We start from the raw sequence: 18,494 nt of genomic DNA on the forward strand, positions 1-18,494 counted from the left end.
TTGGCCTATTCCGGAGATCTCTGTCCAAGACAAAGGTAATGACTTTGGAAAGCAAATGTAACAGCTCAAAATAGCTCTCTTTTTAGAGATCTAAATGTAATAGTCATATTTAGAAAGCAGAGATAGATTTTGCACTTTAGAAAATGAAACCAGAGTTCTAAAGAGGAAGAGGAAAGGAGAGAAAACATGTGCAGAAGGCAGTTAAATAACCCTGATTAAAGTTACTGGAAGAATCTCAGGTCATAATTAAAAATGAATCTATACCTGAAATAGATCCTACATTTTCAGCATCAAATAACTATGAGCTCACAATCTTTTTCCTAAACTTTTGATTTTGGTTTTTATTTTTTCACTTTACAAAATATTGATGTTCATTTTCCTGGGATAAATGAAATACTGCTTTCATTTTGCTCCCTATTCTCCAACTAGAATTTAATTTTTTAAATGCCAATGTTAAGGGCTTGATATTTATGAAAACATACAAAATCACATACAATTTCTTTACTTTCTTATTTATATTTTTTAAAAGATTAAAGTATTAAAGTAGATAAATGTTATTTCTGTAGAAAAACTTTTATACAAAAAAGACTAATATTTATTATTCAAATGATTAGAATTTCTGTTTTCAAAAATAGAATTATCCCCAGATTAATGGTGATGTTACAAAGAATGGGCTGGCTTCCCTATACCATAGTCGTTTCATAAAGGCTGGCAAATGAAGGAGTGTCTATTAAAAGACGACAATTTAAAAATCAAGACCAAATATGCCATCTGAAAAGCAGCCATTATTCTTTCAATGGATATTATTGACTATTTACTGCATGCCAGGCTCTATGAATATCAACATGAAGCGGGGAAACACCAGTGACTGCTGGTTACAGTAGTTCTCAAATGTCAGATAATTGATTAATTCAAAACTAGAGTGACAGAGGTCTCTGTGGATCATATGAAACACAGTTTCAGTATGAAAATGTTTTAACAACCCCATCAAAAACTGGGCAAAGTACATGAATAAACACTTCTCAAAAAAAGACATACATGCAGCCAATAACCATATGAAAAAAAGCTCAACATCACTGATCATTAGAGAAATGTAAATCAAAACCACAATGAAATACCATCTCACACCAGTCAGAATGGTTATTATTAAAAAGTCAAAAAATAACAGATGCTGGTGAGGTTGTGGAGAAAAAGGAACACTTAGACGCTGTTGGTGGGAGTGTAAATTTGTTCAATCATTGTGGAAGACAGTGTGTTGATTCCTCAGAGACATAAAGGCAAAAATACGATTTGACCCAGCAATTCCATCACTGGGTATATACCCAAAGGAATATAAATCGTTCTATTCTAAAGACACATGCAGGCATATGTTCATTGCAGACTATTCACAATAACAAAGACATGGAATCAATCTAAATGCCCATCAATGATAGACTGGATTAAGAAAATGCGGTACATATACACCACGGAATACTATGAAGCCATAAAAAGAATGAGATGATGTCCTTTGCAGGGACATGGGTGGAGCTGCAGGGCATTATCCTTAGCAAACTAAATGTAGAAACAAAGAGCCAGATACTGCATGTTCTCACTAAGAGGGAGTTAATCATGAGAACACATGGACACAGAAAGGGGATCAACACACACTGGACATATCAGGGGATGGAGGGTGGGAGGAGGGAGAGGGTCAGGAAAAACAACTAGTGAGTACTAGGCTTAATACCTGGGTGATGAAATAATCTGCACAATAACTCCCCGTGACACACGTTTACCTATGTAACACACTTGTACATATACCCCTGAACTTAAAAAATATCTTAAAAAAGGAAGTGTTTTAAATATTTACAATAACAAAATATATTCTTTCTCTTAGATCAATTACATATTATATTGAATTTAAAAACATGTTATTTTAAAATAAAATACAGATATAGAGAAACATCACAAAGAAATAGATAACTTTTTGAGATATTAAAGTAAACATCCTTACAATCATCAGCAAGTTAAGAAACTTTGCCAGGGTCCCCAGATGTCCCTTTATGTGTGTGGCCCCCACAAAGGCTACCACTATCTCAACTTCTAAAGTAATAACTTTGCCTTATTTACAGTGTTATCACTGAAGTGTGAATCTCTAGTTTAAAATATAGTTTAGTCTTGTCATTAAAATATTTTATTTGAAATGTTTTCTAAGTCTCTTTTAATTCACAGTTTCCCCTGTCATCCCTCTACCTTTCTAACATTACATCTGCAAAAAGACCCAGGATATTTGACCTGCAGAGTTTCCTACTGTCTACATTTGGCTGACTGCATTTTCATGGCAAACTTCATCATGCACCTCTGTCCTTTGCAAATTGGTACCTGGAACCAGAGGCTCAATTAAATTAAGATCGGATCCCTTTGGCAAAACTCTAGGTGGTGGTGTGTTCCTTCAGATGGCATATGGTGTCTGCTCATCTCTCATGTTAGAGATGGTAACGGCAGTGATCTTCAAGTGGTCTCTTGAGTCCTTTCAACATGATCCTAGACATTTGTGAGAACTTGCTCACTATGCAGTTTGACAAGATTTCCTAGTTTGTCATATCCCTTTCCTGTCCCAAGCCTGGAATCAACCCATTCTTCAAGAAGCTCTGGTTTCTTTTATTAGGAAATGACAATTGAAGACTACAATCTGGGTGCAAGGAATGTTAATTGCTACTGAGTAGGTCACTATTTCTTGGCATCTCAGTGGGCAGAAAACATATACAATTTTTAAAGAGAGAATTCCTCATGACTTCATCCTGGTATTTGCAATTCAAATTCAAGACTACAGAATTTCCACATAGCTTCATTTAAATTATACAAATAATCAGTCTCAAATCCACAGGAGATAGTAAAATTTGAATAGCCCAATTATTTTTCCTTACATCATACACACATCTGTCTTAAAATAACACTACTATATTATCATCCTCAACATAATTAACAAGAACAATTAAAATATTGTTTGCATATGCTCTTCCCACGCTCCACCATTTTTTAGAGTTATGCTATATCTACATTGCCTGAACTTAATACCAATGCATACTGCAGTCTTTCTTTTTTAATCCTCATTTAGTCTTAGTTCTAAAAGTAACTGTATATTCTACATGTTTAATTCTCTTCGTCATTTGGTTGTCTGATGTTCATTCTCTACTACATTCCTTAGTAAGGACTTACGGAAACAGTATTTACTTCAGTCTTTCATATTGATAATTGTTTGTATCTAAAATCATTGGTTCACATTTTTTTTCCTAGAATATCCTCCATTTTGTTGTGAAAGAAAGTGTGACTCTCGAAAAGTGTGCTAACGATGTAATATCTATAAGTCATTTGCTATTTTTGTTTCTTTTGCCTAGATGATCAATTTTTTTTGTTTTCATTAAAATCCAGTAGTTTTATGTGAATATGGTTTGTATTGGTTTTTCTAAGTTGATAACTTCAAGTATAGAGGCTGCTTTTTCAATATATAGATTCAAATTTATTTTATTTGAGGAAAGTTTTGTTTGAATTATAGTTTTTGTATTGGTTCTGTTCCCTTTGGTTTTTCTCTTCAGAGACTCCTTTTATTTGTACATATTTTAAAAACCTATCTTAAATATTTATCACTTTCTCTCAAATTTTTAAATATCTTTATCATGTTTATTTGATTTAAATTGTTTTCTCCTTTTTTCACCATGTAGTTCTCATAAGTGATTTTCTCATCATCTCAGTGTTTACTAATTTTTATATTCCCTCGGGTTTAATCTTCATTTTATATATGTTTTTTTCTTTTTGAGCACTGTCATTTTATCTCTGAGGTTTTTCTGATACTGATTTACATATTCTTTCACTGTTCTTTTATAGTTTTATTAATATCTTTTAGTTCTGTGTAAAACAGGATACTGTCACTTTTTTTCATTTTGTTTTCTTATAATAGCTTCATATGAGATTTAACCTCAATATTTAATCTTTGCTCATTTTTAAGAGAAATTAGTTTTCCTCCCATTTTGGAAGGAGGTTTTGCTCAGATAGGCTTTCTACCTTCCCAGTGCTCGTTCTTTTCCTGTTTTTGCATAGTATTAAAAAATATGGCGACTTGCTTTCTGAGATTTCTTGACTCTCTTCCCCTTCCCCACTTTTATCTGGAGCTTCTATTTTCTTCATCTCTGTTTCACATACTCTACTTGATTTTTATTCTGCTCCCAGGAGTTGCTACTGAATGTGAGCAGTCTCTGAAGAGGAAGCCATGTGGCAAGTCAATTGCAAGAATACACATGGTTTAGTGGCCAGACTTTTAACTAATCCCTTAGCTCCCTCACGGACTCCTTGTATTCATCCAACTTTGAGTTAAGCAAACCTCTCCAAATGTTAAGTTATTTCCAAATCAGCCCACTGTGCTTTCCAGTGATTCGTTTTTGGCTGTTTTGGATTTTTCTTATTATAAGGTCCAACAGATGCTCTGTTTCTTTCCTTTCTGTTTCCTGCTCAAATGCTAATATCATCAAGTATTGTGGCTGTATAGTCTGTCTTCACCTGCTTGTGTTTTTGACATTCCTGAGGATAATCTGTTCCCTAATGTTGCCATGGTTGATTCTATGTAGTTTTTCTATCTATTTTTACCTAAGAATTCAAAGCTTGTTGCTGCTACCATCTTCCCAGAATCCCTTTTACTAGATTTTGATATAGATAATTTGTAGCCGATACTAAGTTTAATAAAACTGTGTGAAAGAAAACGATGACTGAAGACATTGTATCCATTACTTGTTACTATCTTACAAATTTGGGAAAATTAGATTTTACTTGATTTATATGAGCAAAGCCCCTTTAGATATTGATCTCAGAAAGCTTCTGTGGTGCTGAGACAGTAATACAGGGAAAATTGCTGCAGAAGAGGGAATATATTAAAACTGCCCATGGTAAGTGATTTACCTACAGTCAGAGAAACAGGCTTCATGATATTTTTGTCATGCAACGATCACAAAAATAAGATAATTTAAGTATCTGAAGAAAACCTACTTCTGAATTTTTTAAAAAATTGTATTTCCAACTTAGTTGTGGAATACTTTGAAGGGAAAAGTAGAAAAGCTATTTCAAGGTTGTTATTTTTAAAAATGAAGATGCCAGTGAAGATAGTATACTCTGGGGGGTTGAAATTGCCTTGCTGGATGAGTAAATTGAATAGCTTGGAAGGTAACATCGTCCTTTTCAGGTCATGAGAACATCATTCCGGAAGTCACTGATATTACTACTAAAGATATTATCCCTCCTATGAGTTAATGCAGTTTCTAGGGGAGGGAGACAGAGTGCAATAAGCAAAAGTGTTCAACATATAATATCTGGTGCCAGTCCCGGTGTTATCATTTATAATCTATGTAATCTTAGGCAAGATATTTAATGTTTTTAAGTCTTGAATTCATTACCTGTAAATATACATTATATGTGACAATTTAAAACAATGATAAATATTATTATGTAAATACTACTCTTATTTACAGGGAATGGCTTAACACACCAAAACTGCACATCTTCCTCAATTTCCAATCTGTAGTAAGTGGCACAGTACCTGTCCAATTGCCCAGACCAGAAGTATTGAATATTTCTTCTCCTTCTTACTGGCAGCCAACCAATCACTAGGGCCTACAAAATCTACTTTGTCAATATCTCTCAACTACATTTATTTCTCCCCACACCCACCATCACTACTGTAGTTCAGGTCACCATTCTTTTTCATCTGAATTATTGCTAGAACACCCTTCAGAATTTCCCCGCCTACAAGTCTAACATTTTCCAAGAACAGTATCCATGGCATAGCCAGAGTGATCATTCAAATGTGCACAAGATTATGAAATTTTCTCCCTTAGGCTCCCTTAAATAATTATTATTATATTCAGACAAATTTCCAACTTCTTAACATGACTTGTCAGGTCCCCACCTAACTGGTCCATTTGTTACCATTTATAGTCCTTACTCACTTCTGTACAGCCCAGCAAACTAGTTTTGGTTTCCCGAAGGTGCTGTGCATTCCTTTGCCTCAGTGCCCTTGTCTGGAATATATTTATAGCTCTTCCATGTCTCTCACCACCAACTGCCAGTCTTCCCTGAATCTCAAAATCTGGCTTGGTTGTCCCTCTTATGTATTCCCACTACTTATTTTGCATTATACTTTTACTTATTTTGCATTATACTTGTCTGTTTAGTTTAACACTTTCCTCATTTGAGTTCAATCTCCAAGAAGTCAAATACCGTAAAATATTCACCATTGTGTCTTTTATTTCTCATAACAATATTTGCTGGATGAATGATTTACCACATTGTTCCCATAAAACTCACACTTTGTAGACATAATGGTGAGCTGCCTTTCAAACTTGATTAGGAGGTTATCCTGAACTGAACCACAAAAACAGCTCCAATTTTTAAAGATAGAAACATTTCCATTCTGTCCCACTCTTCTATAGATGTTCAAATTATGTTCTAATATTGTAAACAAATCTCTGATGGGCATAATGATAATCTTCTCAATAATTTATTTCCTTTCTAGATATTAAGAAGAATCTGTACACATTAATATGTGTGTCTCAGGGAGGAGGGGCCAAGATGGCTGAAAGGAACAGCTCTGGTCTGCAGCTCCCTGCGAGACCAATGCAGAAGGCGGGCGATTTCTGCATTTCCAACTGGGGTACCCAGTTCGTCTCACTGGGACTGGTTAGGCGGTGGGTACAAACCATGGAGGGTGAGCAGAAGCAGGGTAGGGAGTCGCTTCACTCAGAAATTGCAAGGAGCTGGGGAATCTCCTGCCGCTAGCCAAGGTAAGCCGTTGAGGGACTGTGCTACCTGGCCTGGATACTACACTTTTCCCATGGTTTTCGCAATTTGCAGATCAGTAGATTCCCTCACGTGCCTAAACCACCAGGGCCATGGGTTTCAAGCACAAAACTGGGCAGCTGTTTGAGCAGATACCAAGCTAGCTGCAGGAATTTTTTTGTACCCCAGTGGCACCTGAAACCCCAGCGAGACAGAACCGTTCACTCCCCTGAAAAGGGGCTGAAGCCAGGGACCCAAGTGGTCTTGCTTAGCAGGTGCCGCTCCCACGGAGTCCAGCAAATTAAGAACCACTGGCTTGAAATTCTCACTGTCAGTATGGCAGTCGGAAGGCGTCCTGGGACGATTGAGCTTGGCGGGGGAAGGGGCATCTGCCATTACTCAGGCTTGAGTAGGCGATTTTCACCTAACAGTGCTAAGGGAGGCTGGGAGGTTTGGACTGGGCAGAATTCACCACAGTGGTAAAGTGGCTGTGTCCAGATTGCTTCTCTAGATTCCTCCTCACTGGACAGGGCATCTCTGAAGGAAAGGCAGCTGCCTCAGTCAGGGGCTTACAGATAAAGCTCTCATTTCCCTGGGATAGAGCACCTGGGGGATGGGGCAGCTGTGGGTACAGCTTCATTGGATTTAGTCTTTCCTGCCTGCTGGCTCTGAAGAGGGCAGCTGGTCCTGACAAGGGTGAATCTCCCAGCACAGCGCTCAAGCTCTGCTAAGGGACAGACTGACTCTTTAAGTGGGTCCCCAACCCCCATGCCTCCTGACTGGGAGAGACCTCCTAACAAGGGTCAACAGACCCTTCATACAAGAGAGCTCTGGCTGGCATCAGGCCAGTACCCCTTTGGGATGGAGCTTCCAGAGAAGGAGCAGGCTATAATCTTTGCTGTTCTGCAGCCTCCACTGGTGATACCCAGGTGAACAGGATCTGGAGTAGACCCTCCAGCAAACTGCAGCAGACCTGCAGAAGAGGGGCCTGTTACAAGAAAAATTAACAAACAGAAAGCAACAACAACATCATCAGTACAAAGGACCATCACGCAAAAACCCCATCCAAAGGCCATCAGCCTCAAAGATAAATCCACGAAGATGAGGAAAATTCCAAAAACCAGAATGCCTCTTCTTCTCCAAATGATCGCAGCTCCTCTCCAGCAAGGGCACAAAACTGAACAGAGGATGAGATTGTCGAATTCACAAAAGTAGTCTTCAGAAGGTGGGTAATAACAAACTCCTCTGAGCTAAGGGAGCATGTTCTAACCCAATGGAAGAAAGCTAAGAACCTGGATAAAAGGTTGCAGGAACTGCTAACTAGAATAACCAGTTTAGAGAGGAACAAAAAATGACTTGATGGAGCTGAAAGACACAGCACAAGAACTTTGCCAAGCATATGCAAATATCAATAGCCGAATTGATCAAGTAGAAGAAAGGATATCAGAGATTGAAGACCAACTTACTGAAATAAGGCATGAAGACAAGATTAGAAAAAAAGAATGAAAAGGAACAAAGCCTCCAAGAAATATGGGACTATGTGAAAAGACTGAACCTACGTTTGACTGGAGTACCTGAATGTGATGTGGAGAAGGGAACCAAGTTGAAAAACACACTTCAGGATATTATCCAGGAGAACTTCCCCAACCTAGCAAGACAGGCCAACATTCAAATTCAGGAAATACAGAGAACACCACTAAGATACTCCTCGAGAAGAGCAACCCCAAGACACATAGCATCAGATTCTCCAGGATTGAAATGAAGGAAAAAATGTTAAAGGCAGCCAGAGAGAAAAGTCAGGTTATCTACAAAGGGAAGCCCATCAGACTAACAGCAGATCACTCTGCAGAAACCCTAGAAGCCAGAAGAGAGTGAGGGCCAATATTCAACATTCTTAAAGAAAAGAATTTTCAACCCCAAATTTCATGTCAAGCTGAACTAAATTTCATAACCAAAGGAGAAATAAAACCTTTTCCAGACAAGCAAATGCTGAGGGATTTTGTTACCACCAGACCCACCTTACAAGAGCTCCTGAAGGAAGCACTAAATATGGAAAGGAAAAACCAATACCAGCCACTGCAGAAACACATCAAAATATAAAGACCAATGACACTTTGAAGAAAGTTTATCAACTAATGTGCAAAATAACCAACTAGCATCATAATGACAGGATCAAATTCACCTATAACAATATTAGCCTTAAATGTAAATGGGCTAAATGCCCCAATTAAAAGACACAGCCTGGCAAATAGGATAAAGAGTCAAGACCCATCAATGTGCTGTATTCGGGAGACCCATCTCATGTGGAAAGACACACATAAGTTCAAAATAAAGGGATGGAGGAATAGCAAATGGAAAGAAAAAAAAAAGCAGGGGTTGCAATCCTAGTCTCTGAACCAACAAAAATAAAGAAAGACAAAGGGCATTATATAATGGTAAAGGGATCAATGCAACAAGAAGAGCTAATTATCCTAAATATATTTTCACACAATACAGGAGCACACAGATTCATAAAACAAGTTCTTAGAGGCCTACAAAGAGACTTAGACTCCCACACAATAATACTGGGAGACTTCAAAACTCCATCGTCAATATTAGACACATCAACAGGACAGAAAATAAGCAAGGATATTCAGAACTTACACTCAACTCTGGACCAAGCGGACCTAGTAGACATCTACAGAACTCTGCACCCCAAATCAACAGAATATACAGTTTTCTCAACACCATACAGCACTTATTCTAAAATTGACCACATAATTGGAAGTAAAACACGCCTCAACAAATGTGAAAGAACAGAAGTCATAACAAACAGTCTCTCAAACCACAGTGTAATCAAATTAGAACTCAGATGAAGAAACTCACTCAAAACTGCACAACTACATGGAAATTGAACAACCTGCTCCTGAATGACTACTGGGTAAATAACAAAATTAAGGCAGAAAAAAATAAGTTCTTTGAAACCAATAAGAACAGAAACACAATGTACCAGAATCTCTGGGACACAGCTAAAGCAGAGTTAAGAGGGAAATGTATAGCACTAAATGCCCATATGTGAAACCTGGAAAGATCTGAAATCAATACCCTAATATCACAATTAAAAGAACTAGCGAAGCAAGAGCAAACAAATTCTAAAGCTAGCAGAAGACAAGAATAACTAAGATCAGAGCAGAACTGAGGGAGACAGACACAAGAAAAACCCTTCAAAAAATCAGTGAATCCAGGAGCTAGATTTTTGAAAACATTAACAAAATAGACTGCTAGCTAGATTAATAAAAAAGAAAACAAAGAAGCACCAAATAGAAACAACAAGAAATGATAAATGGGATATCACTGTTGATCCCACAGAAATACAAACTACCAATCAAAGAATACTATAAACACCTCTACTCAAATAGCTAGAAAATCTAGAAAAAAATGGATAAATTCCTGGACACATACACTCTCCCAATATTAAACCAGGAAGAAGTTGAGTCCCTGAATAGACCAATAACAAGTTCTGAAATTGAGGCAGTAATTAATAGCCTACCAACCAAAATAAATAAAGAAATAAAAGCCTAGGACCAGATGGATTCACAGCCGAATTCTACCAGAGGTACAAAGAAGAGCTGGTGCCATTCCTTCTGAAACTATTCCAAACAATAGAAAAAGAGAGACTCCTCCATAACTCATTTTATGAGATCAGCATTATCCTAATAACAATGGATATTGTTATTAGGATAACAATATCAGAGACACAACAAAAAAGAAAATTTTAGGGCAATATTCCTAATAAACATTGATGCAAAAATCCTCAATATAATACTGGCAAACCGAATCCAGCAGCACATCAAAAAGCTTATCCACCACAATCAAGCCAACTTCATCCCTGGCATGCAAGGGTGGTTCCACGTACAAAAATCAATAAACATAATTCATCATATAAACGGAAACAGTGACAAAACCACATGATTATCTTAATAGGTGCAGAAAAGGCTTTTTATAAAATTCAATATCCCTTAGGCTAAAAAGTATCAATAAACTAGGTATTGACGGAACATATTTCAAAATAATAAGAGCTGTTCATTACAAACCCGTAGCCAATTTCATATTGAATAGGCAAAAGCTGGAAGCATTCCCTTTGAAAACTGGCACAAGACAAGCTGCCCTCTCTCACCACTCCTATTCAATGTAGTATTGGAAGTTCTGGCCAGGGCAATCAGGCAAGAGAAAGAAAGAAAGTGTATTCAGATAGGAAGAGAGGAAGTCAGATTGTCTCTGTTTGCAGATGATATGATTGTATATTTAGAAAATCCCATCGTCTCAGCCCCAAAACTCCTTAAGCTGATAAGCAATTTCAGCAAAGCCTCAGGATACAAAATCAATGTGCAAAAATCACAAGCATTCCTATACAACAATAATAAACAAGCAGAGAGCCAAATCATGAGTGAACTCCCATTCACATTTTCTACAAAGAGAATAAAATATCTAGGAACACAACTTACAAGGGATGTGAAGGACCTCTTCAAGGAGAACTACAAACCACTGTTCAAGGAAATAAGAGAGGACACAAACAAATTGAAAAAAAAATTCCATGCTTACAGATAGGAAGATACAATATTGTGAAAATGGCCATACTGTCCGAAGTAATTTATAGATTCAATGCTATTCCCATCAAGCTACCATTGACTTTCTTTGCAGAGTTAGAAAAAACTACTTTAAATTTCATATGGAATCCAAAAAAGAGCCCATATATCCAAGACAATACTGAGCAAAAAGAACAAAGCTAGAGGCATTATGATACCTGACTTCAAACTATACTACAAGACTACAGTAACCAAAACAGCATGATACTGGTACCAAAACAATTATAAGAACTAATGGAACAGAACAGAGAGCACAGAAATAACGCTACACATCTACAACCATCTGATCTTTGAAAAACCCGACAAAAACAAGCAATGGGGAAAGGATTCCCTGTTTAATAAATGGTGCTGGGAAAACTGGCTAGCCATATGCAGAAAACAAAAAATGGACCCCTTCCTTACACCTCATACAAAAGTTAACTCAAGATGACTAAAGACTTAAATGTAAAACCTAAAATCATAAAACCCTGGAAGAAAACCTAAGCAATACCATTCAGGATATAGGCATGGGATAAGACTTCATAACTAAAACACCAAATGCAATTGAAACAAAAGTCAAAACTGACAAATGGGATTTAATTAAACTAAAGAGCTTCTGTCAGCAAAATAAACTATTATCAGAGTGAACACGCAACCTACAGAATTGGAGAAAATTTTTGCAATCTATCCATCTGACAAAAGGCTAATATCCAGAATCTACAAGGAACTTAAACAAATTTACAAGAAACAAACAACCCCATCAAAAAGTAGGCAAAGAATAAGAACAGACACTTCTCAAAAGAAGACGTTTATGAAGTCAACAAACTTGAAAAAAAGCTCATCATCACTGGTCATTAGAGAAATGCAAATCAAAACCACAATGCCATACCATCTCACTCCAGTTGGAATGGCAATCACTAAAAAGTCAGGAAAAAACAGATGCTGGCAAGGCTGTGGAGAAAAAGGAACACTTTTACATTGTTGATGGGAGTGTAAATTAGTTTAACCATTGTGGAAGACTATGTGGCTATTCCTTAAGGATCTGGAACCATAAATACTATTTGACCCTTTACTGGGTATATACCCAAAAGATTAAAAATCATTCTACTATAAAGACACATGCACATGTATGTTTATTGCAGCACTACTTACAATAGCAAAGACTTGGAACCAACCCAAATGTCCATAAATGATAGACTGGATAAAGAAAATATGGCACATATACATCATGGAATACTATGCAGCCATTAAAAAGAATGAATTTGTGTCCTTTGCAGAGACATGGATGAAGCTGGAAGCCATCATTCTCAGCAAACTAACACAGGAACAGGAAACCAAACACTGTACATCCTCACTTACAAGTGGCAGTTGAACAATGAGAACATATGAACCCAGGGAGGGGAACATCACACATGGGGGCCCGTGAGAGGGTGGGGAGCAAGAGGAGGGAGAGCATTAGGACAAATACATAATGCATGTGGGACTTAAAACCTAGATGACCAGTTGATAGGTGCAGCAAACCACCATGGCACATGTATACCTATATAACAAACCTACATGTTCTGTACATGTATCCCAGAACTTAAAGTAAAATAAAATTTATATGTGTGTGTGTGTGCACACGCGTGTGCCTCATAACTCTTTGTGGTGCTTGTTGCTGTTCTTTCCGATGTGTAATACCTGAAATTCTTGAAAATACATAACCATCCAGGAATCACTCTTTTGAGTCCTAGTCTTACTGTTATGAATTGAATGTGTGTGTGTGTCATATGTTGAAGCCCCAAATTCTTATGTTGAAGCTCTAATCCCTAGTATGATGGTATTTGAGAATGGAGTCTCTGGGAGGTAATTAGATTTAGATAACATCATAATGATGGTAATATATTTTGGCTGTGTCCCCACCCAAATCTCATCTTGAACTGTAGTTCCCGTAATCACCATGTGTTATGGGAAAGACCTGGTGGAAGATAATTGAATCATGGCGGGGGGGGTTCCCCTATGCTGCTATTCTCATTATAGTAAGTTCTCATGAGATCTGATGGTGTTATAAAAGGTTTTTACCCCCTTCACGCCGCACTTCCCTTGCTGTCACCATGTGATGAAAGACATGTTTTCTTCCCCTTCCACCATGATTGTAAGTTTCCTGCGGTCTTCCAGACATGCTGAACTGTGAGTCAATCAAACCCCTTTCCTTTATAAATTACCCAATCTCGGGTATGTCTTTTTTTAGCAGCGTGCAAACAAGCTAATACAGGTATGATTTCCATGAGGGGATTAGTGTATTTATAAGGAAAAGGAGAGAACAGAGTTGTCTCTCTCTCTCTCTCTCTCTCTCTCTCTCTCTCTCTCTCTCTGCCATGTGAGGACACAGTGAGAAGGCACCCAACTGGGAACTAGGAAGAGAAAGCCCTCACTGGGGAACTGAATCAGTCAGTACCTTGACATTGAACTTGTCAGCCTTCAGAACTGTGTGAAATAAATTTCTGTTGTTTAAGCCACCTAGTTATGGTATTCTGTTATGCAGCTCCAGTTGACTAATACACTTACTAAACAACAATTAATCATCATTGTATTCATCTAAATGGAGGGCTAAATGAAATATATGTTTATAAACAGAAAACCAATGTGAACTTTTGGTACTTCTAAGGTGAGAAACTCCAAAATGTCAAAAATCAATTAAAGTAACCATTCACACAAAATATTTGTGCCAGCTCCCTACAAAAAGGGAAAAAGAATACTCCTCATAGGGAAAATTTTTGTTGACTGTATTGCGCTCTGGGCATTTTTCTCCATTTCTCACATCCCCAAATTCCCCTTTTCAGGAATATAGCAATATATTTGATTAGATGAAAGCCTACCTAATGCCATCATTCTTGTATGGCTCTCAGTACAGACAGTATTTTTCCATTTGTTTCATAACAGCATGTTTTTCCCATTATTGGGATATCTGAGAGCACAGGAAATAAAAATAAATTATTACCTTCTATACTATCAGAGAAGACTCTAAAGCCTATTCTAAAAATGTAATGGATCTTTTTTGAAAGAAGTTTTTGAAGAAACTTAGAAGACCATGCACTTGTGAATATAGATCCTCCACTTTATCCTAATGTGTCAGAGATTGTATGTGTGTATTGTTTCTGTAGAGATATCATCAAATGAACATCAGTTTGACAAGAAAATAAATATTATTTTTAAAGCAATAGCAATACATCGATGCTAGTGTTGTACTGATATCCATGGGCTCTGGATAATTTTAAGAACTGAAAGTCAAGGAAGAACTCAGGAGGTTCACAAATGGAAAGAAAACTGAATAGAGGAGAGTCTTGAATGTTAGGTTAAACTGACACTAGCTGTGAATCTGAAAAATTCATGAATATATGATTCAGTTTCCTCTCTCATTGAAATAAATGTCATTCCATATGAAAGAGGAAGTCAAATAAAATAAGTCAATGGATATTGAGAGTTAAAAGTTTTAAATAGGTACAGTTTAAGCACTGCTAGAATATAGAAAAATTGAACTCCTGTTCAGTTACTGGATAATATCCTTAGTGAGATTCCAGTCAACCAAGCACCCTACATGCTTCACACTATATAGTCTCTCTCTTGAAAATATCTGGTGAGGCAACTTAAAAAATTAATAACATGTGCTTAATAACACGTATATTGTAACTGAGACCAAAAGGGATTATCCAGAATCACACTGTGTTTATATGTATTAACCCTGTACTTAAACTGATGTTCTATATGCAGTAGATAATATGCAATATAAAGTGTGATGTACAACTACCATTTACTGGCAAAATGATAATAAACATAGCAGATGCTTTCAGTGCTTCATCTATATCCTTGTCCTTGCCACCTGAGTGCATCCAAGCCAATCGTCTAACTTTCAGCATCTGTATGTCTTTGTCTGAGAGCCTTCTCTCTTGCCACCATAGTCTAGTTTGTCATCAATGTGTTACCTGAAGTAGGCTCAGAGTGCTGGCTTACTAACACTACCACCCTCCTCTGTAGGCAGTCTTCAACATATTACCCACTGGAGTTGATGTATAAATGTCCCAGCTCCCTTGCACATTAAAGAACACTCTCAGACATGTGGTTTAGACTGACTCTGAATTTTCCCAGACAGATTAACCTCCAGTTGCCCACCCTTCCCTTTCTCATTTCTCCTCTCCCTTACTAATACTTCCTGTACCTCCCAGATAAATTAATTTTGCATTTGAACTCTTGCTCAGGTGTTTTTTCTAGAACAGCCTAAATTAGGAGAATAATATTGTTCTCTCTCTCTCTCTCTCTCTCTATGTATATATAGGGGTGTGTGTGTGTGTGTGTATATATATATATTTGAGATGGATATATATATATATATATATATATATATATATATATATATATATATATATTTTTTTTTTTTTTTTGAGATGGAGTATTGCCTTGTTTCCCAGACTGGAGTGCAGTGGTACAATCTTGGCTCACTGCAACCTCTGCCTCCCAGGTTCAAGCGATTCTCTTGCCTCAGCCTCCAGAGTAACTGAGATTACAGGCGTGCTCCACCATGCCTGGCTAATTTTTGTATTTTTAGTAGACATGGGGTTTCGCCACGTTGGACAGGCTGGTCTCGAACTCCTGACCTCAGGTGACCTGCCAGCCTCGGCCTCCCAAAGTGTTGGAATTACAGGCATGAGCCACTGCTCCCAGCCAACATTGTATTTTAAGTTATACTAGTATTGATGCTCCTGGATTCCTCCTCCTTTGCTTTGGGAAGGAGAAGAAGCCCCTCTTCATTCCTACCACTGTGGGGAGGTAGGTGTGTGGTGATGGGAATAATCTCTTTTTAAAAACCCTGAAGCACTCAAAAGGGTAGCCTTCTTTCCCTTAGTCCTTCCCTTAAAATATCTTGGGATGTGGGTGGAGTCTTGGTTGTTAGGATAGTCTTTGAACTGACGTTTCTAAGTGGTTCTTGAAAGGAGATGGATGGCATAGCCTTTGGTGGTTCTCTGAGCTCAGAATGTAGGACCTTTACCTATGCTGCAAGAAAATCCCACTTGGCCTCCCAGAACAGGTTTGTGGGTTAGGCCCTCTCCAGCACCAAGGTGAGAGGTTCTCAGAGAAATTCACAGGGACGTGGGAAAAACTTGTGGAGACACGGACAATGGTCTTGGGACAAGGGTGAGCTAGGACAGCTGGGGAATAAAAACACAGGCAAGAGGCAAGGCAGCATCCTCATTGTGTGCCCTAAGGAGGTGTAGAACAGCTTCTGCCTGTTGAGCAGTAGAGAATTGAGTCCTAGTAAAGCTGTTGGGGAGGAGATTGTTGGAGCCTGCATCTTGAATGGCAAGTATTTCCCTGGCTGAGGAGACTGGAGACTTGGAGAGGAGTAGGGAGGACTCTCGCAGAGAGAACAGGATATGCAAAGGCATTGAGACTTAAAATACTTTATGTGTGCACTCTGAGAAAGCATTTCTATAGTCCTTGTTGAGTGACACTACTGTTATCATTTATGGCATTGTGTATTTTAATTTTTAATTAGCAAATTGAAAATTGTTCTAGATACCAACAATGACAAGAATTATGACCATTTCTTTAAAACTTGAGTAGTAAAAGATCCTTCTCATTAAAAAAGAAAAAGTTTAAAAATGACTGAACCTGAAAGCTGCCATGTGATGGCTATTTAAGCCACAGTTTCTCTTCTGGCCTTTCTGACCTTTCCCTAAGACTCATGGTGATGCCAGTGCTTGTCATCTTCATCATCAGTCATCTGTTCTCCCTGTAGGACATCCACGTCCAGATGTCAAGGCAGGGCAGCTGACTGGCAGTGTTAAGATGACTTTTATTTTGTTCTAAATGATGAATAATTGCTTTAGACAAAATGACTCATCACCTTCTACAGCCTTCCTGCTGACATAGAAAACCTTAAATTTCATAAGCCTTTTGATTGGTATCATATGAAAAGGATTGTTCAGCAGTAGGCCATCTTTTTAGTTATTTTTGCTTTTGTTTTCCAGCAGGACACCAGGGATTTCGTTTTCTAGCTAGCTGGAACACTGAGTGTTAGTTCTTAGGAATGCGTTGTTAGGTTTTATAACTCCATAGAACTCTGTTGTTCAAACAAGTGTTCATCTGTCAAGAATCCGAAAGGAATTGTCACACTGGGGATAACCATCATTCTGTGGGAATGTTAATGTCACTTTGCTGCCTGGATTTCTAAACCAGGATTGTGTTTTAATTTTTACTTCACGTAGGGCCATCTCTCCTCTACATTGGAAATAAATATCCAACAGAAGAGAAAATGATTAAATTATAATCTATCACTTTATTGTGTAATAAAAATGATTCAAAAATTTCTCATAGAAAACTTATTATTCTAATTACAATGTTAGTTGAAATCCTTATTCAAAATTGTACAATTATTGATTATTTAGAAATCAATAGAAAAATGGATAAAACTGAAAAGCAGCTACTATTCTTGTTATTTAGAGTTAAAAATTATGAAAGAGTTGAAAATAGTTGCTTAAGTAGGGCAAGAAATAGGATAGTAAAGAGACAATATTTTTCCTCCACAAGCCTTGTAAAACTGTTTGGCTCTAAATTACTTTATGAAAATTGTAAAGGGGCTATAAAGAGATTTGAAAGTTAAGAAGAAAATATTTTTAAAAGTGTATATTTGGTTTTTAATTAAAATTATACAAAAATTTAGATCGGTTTAATTTGAGGAGAATTACTTGAGACGTGCTAACCTGGGAAGAAGCCAGAAGCAACTTTTACCATCAATAGTATTTAAAACCTGTGAGCAAACACTAGGTCATAAGCAAATGACTGCAGAGGATCCAGCCAGGGAGTGTGTCTGAAATGCACACTTAGTGAAGCTCTTCTAAGGTGACCATTGGAGCCAAAGTCAGAATTCAGAAAAGACCAGAGAGTTAAGGAATACAAGAGAAAAAGTGAGTCTGGCCAAATACTGGAAACAATACATCTATCAAGCTTATCCAACCCACCTTCTTTTGTCGTTGTTGTTTTGTTTTACTTTAGGCTTTTAGCAGCCTGAAACCATGGTTTTTAATTTCTGTCTCTAATGATAAGCGGAAAAGAGGG

The sequence above is a fragment of the Macaca fascicularis genome, chromosome 2 (genome assembly GCF_037993035.2).
Source record: "Macaca fascicularis isolate 582-1 chromosome 2, T2T-MFA8v1.1".
Taxonomy (NCBI): Eukaryota; Metazoa; Chordata; class Mammalia; order Primates; family Cercopithecidae; genus Macaca; species Macaca fascicularis.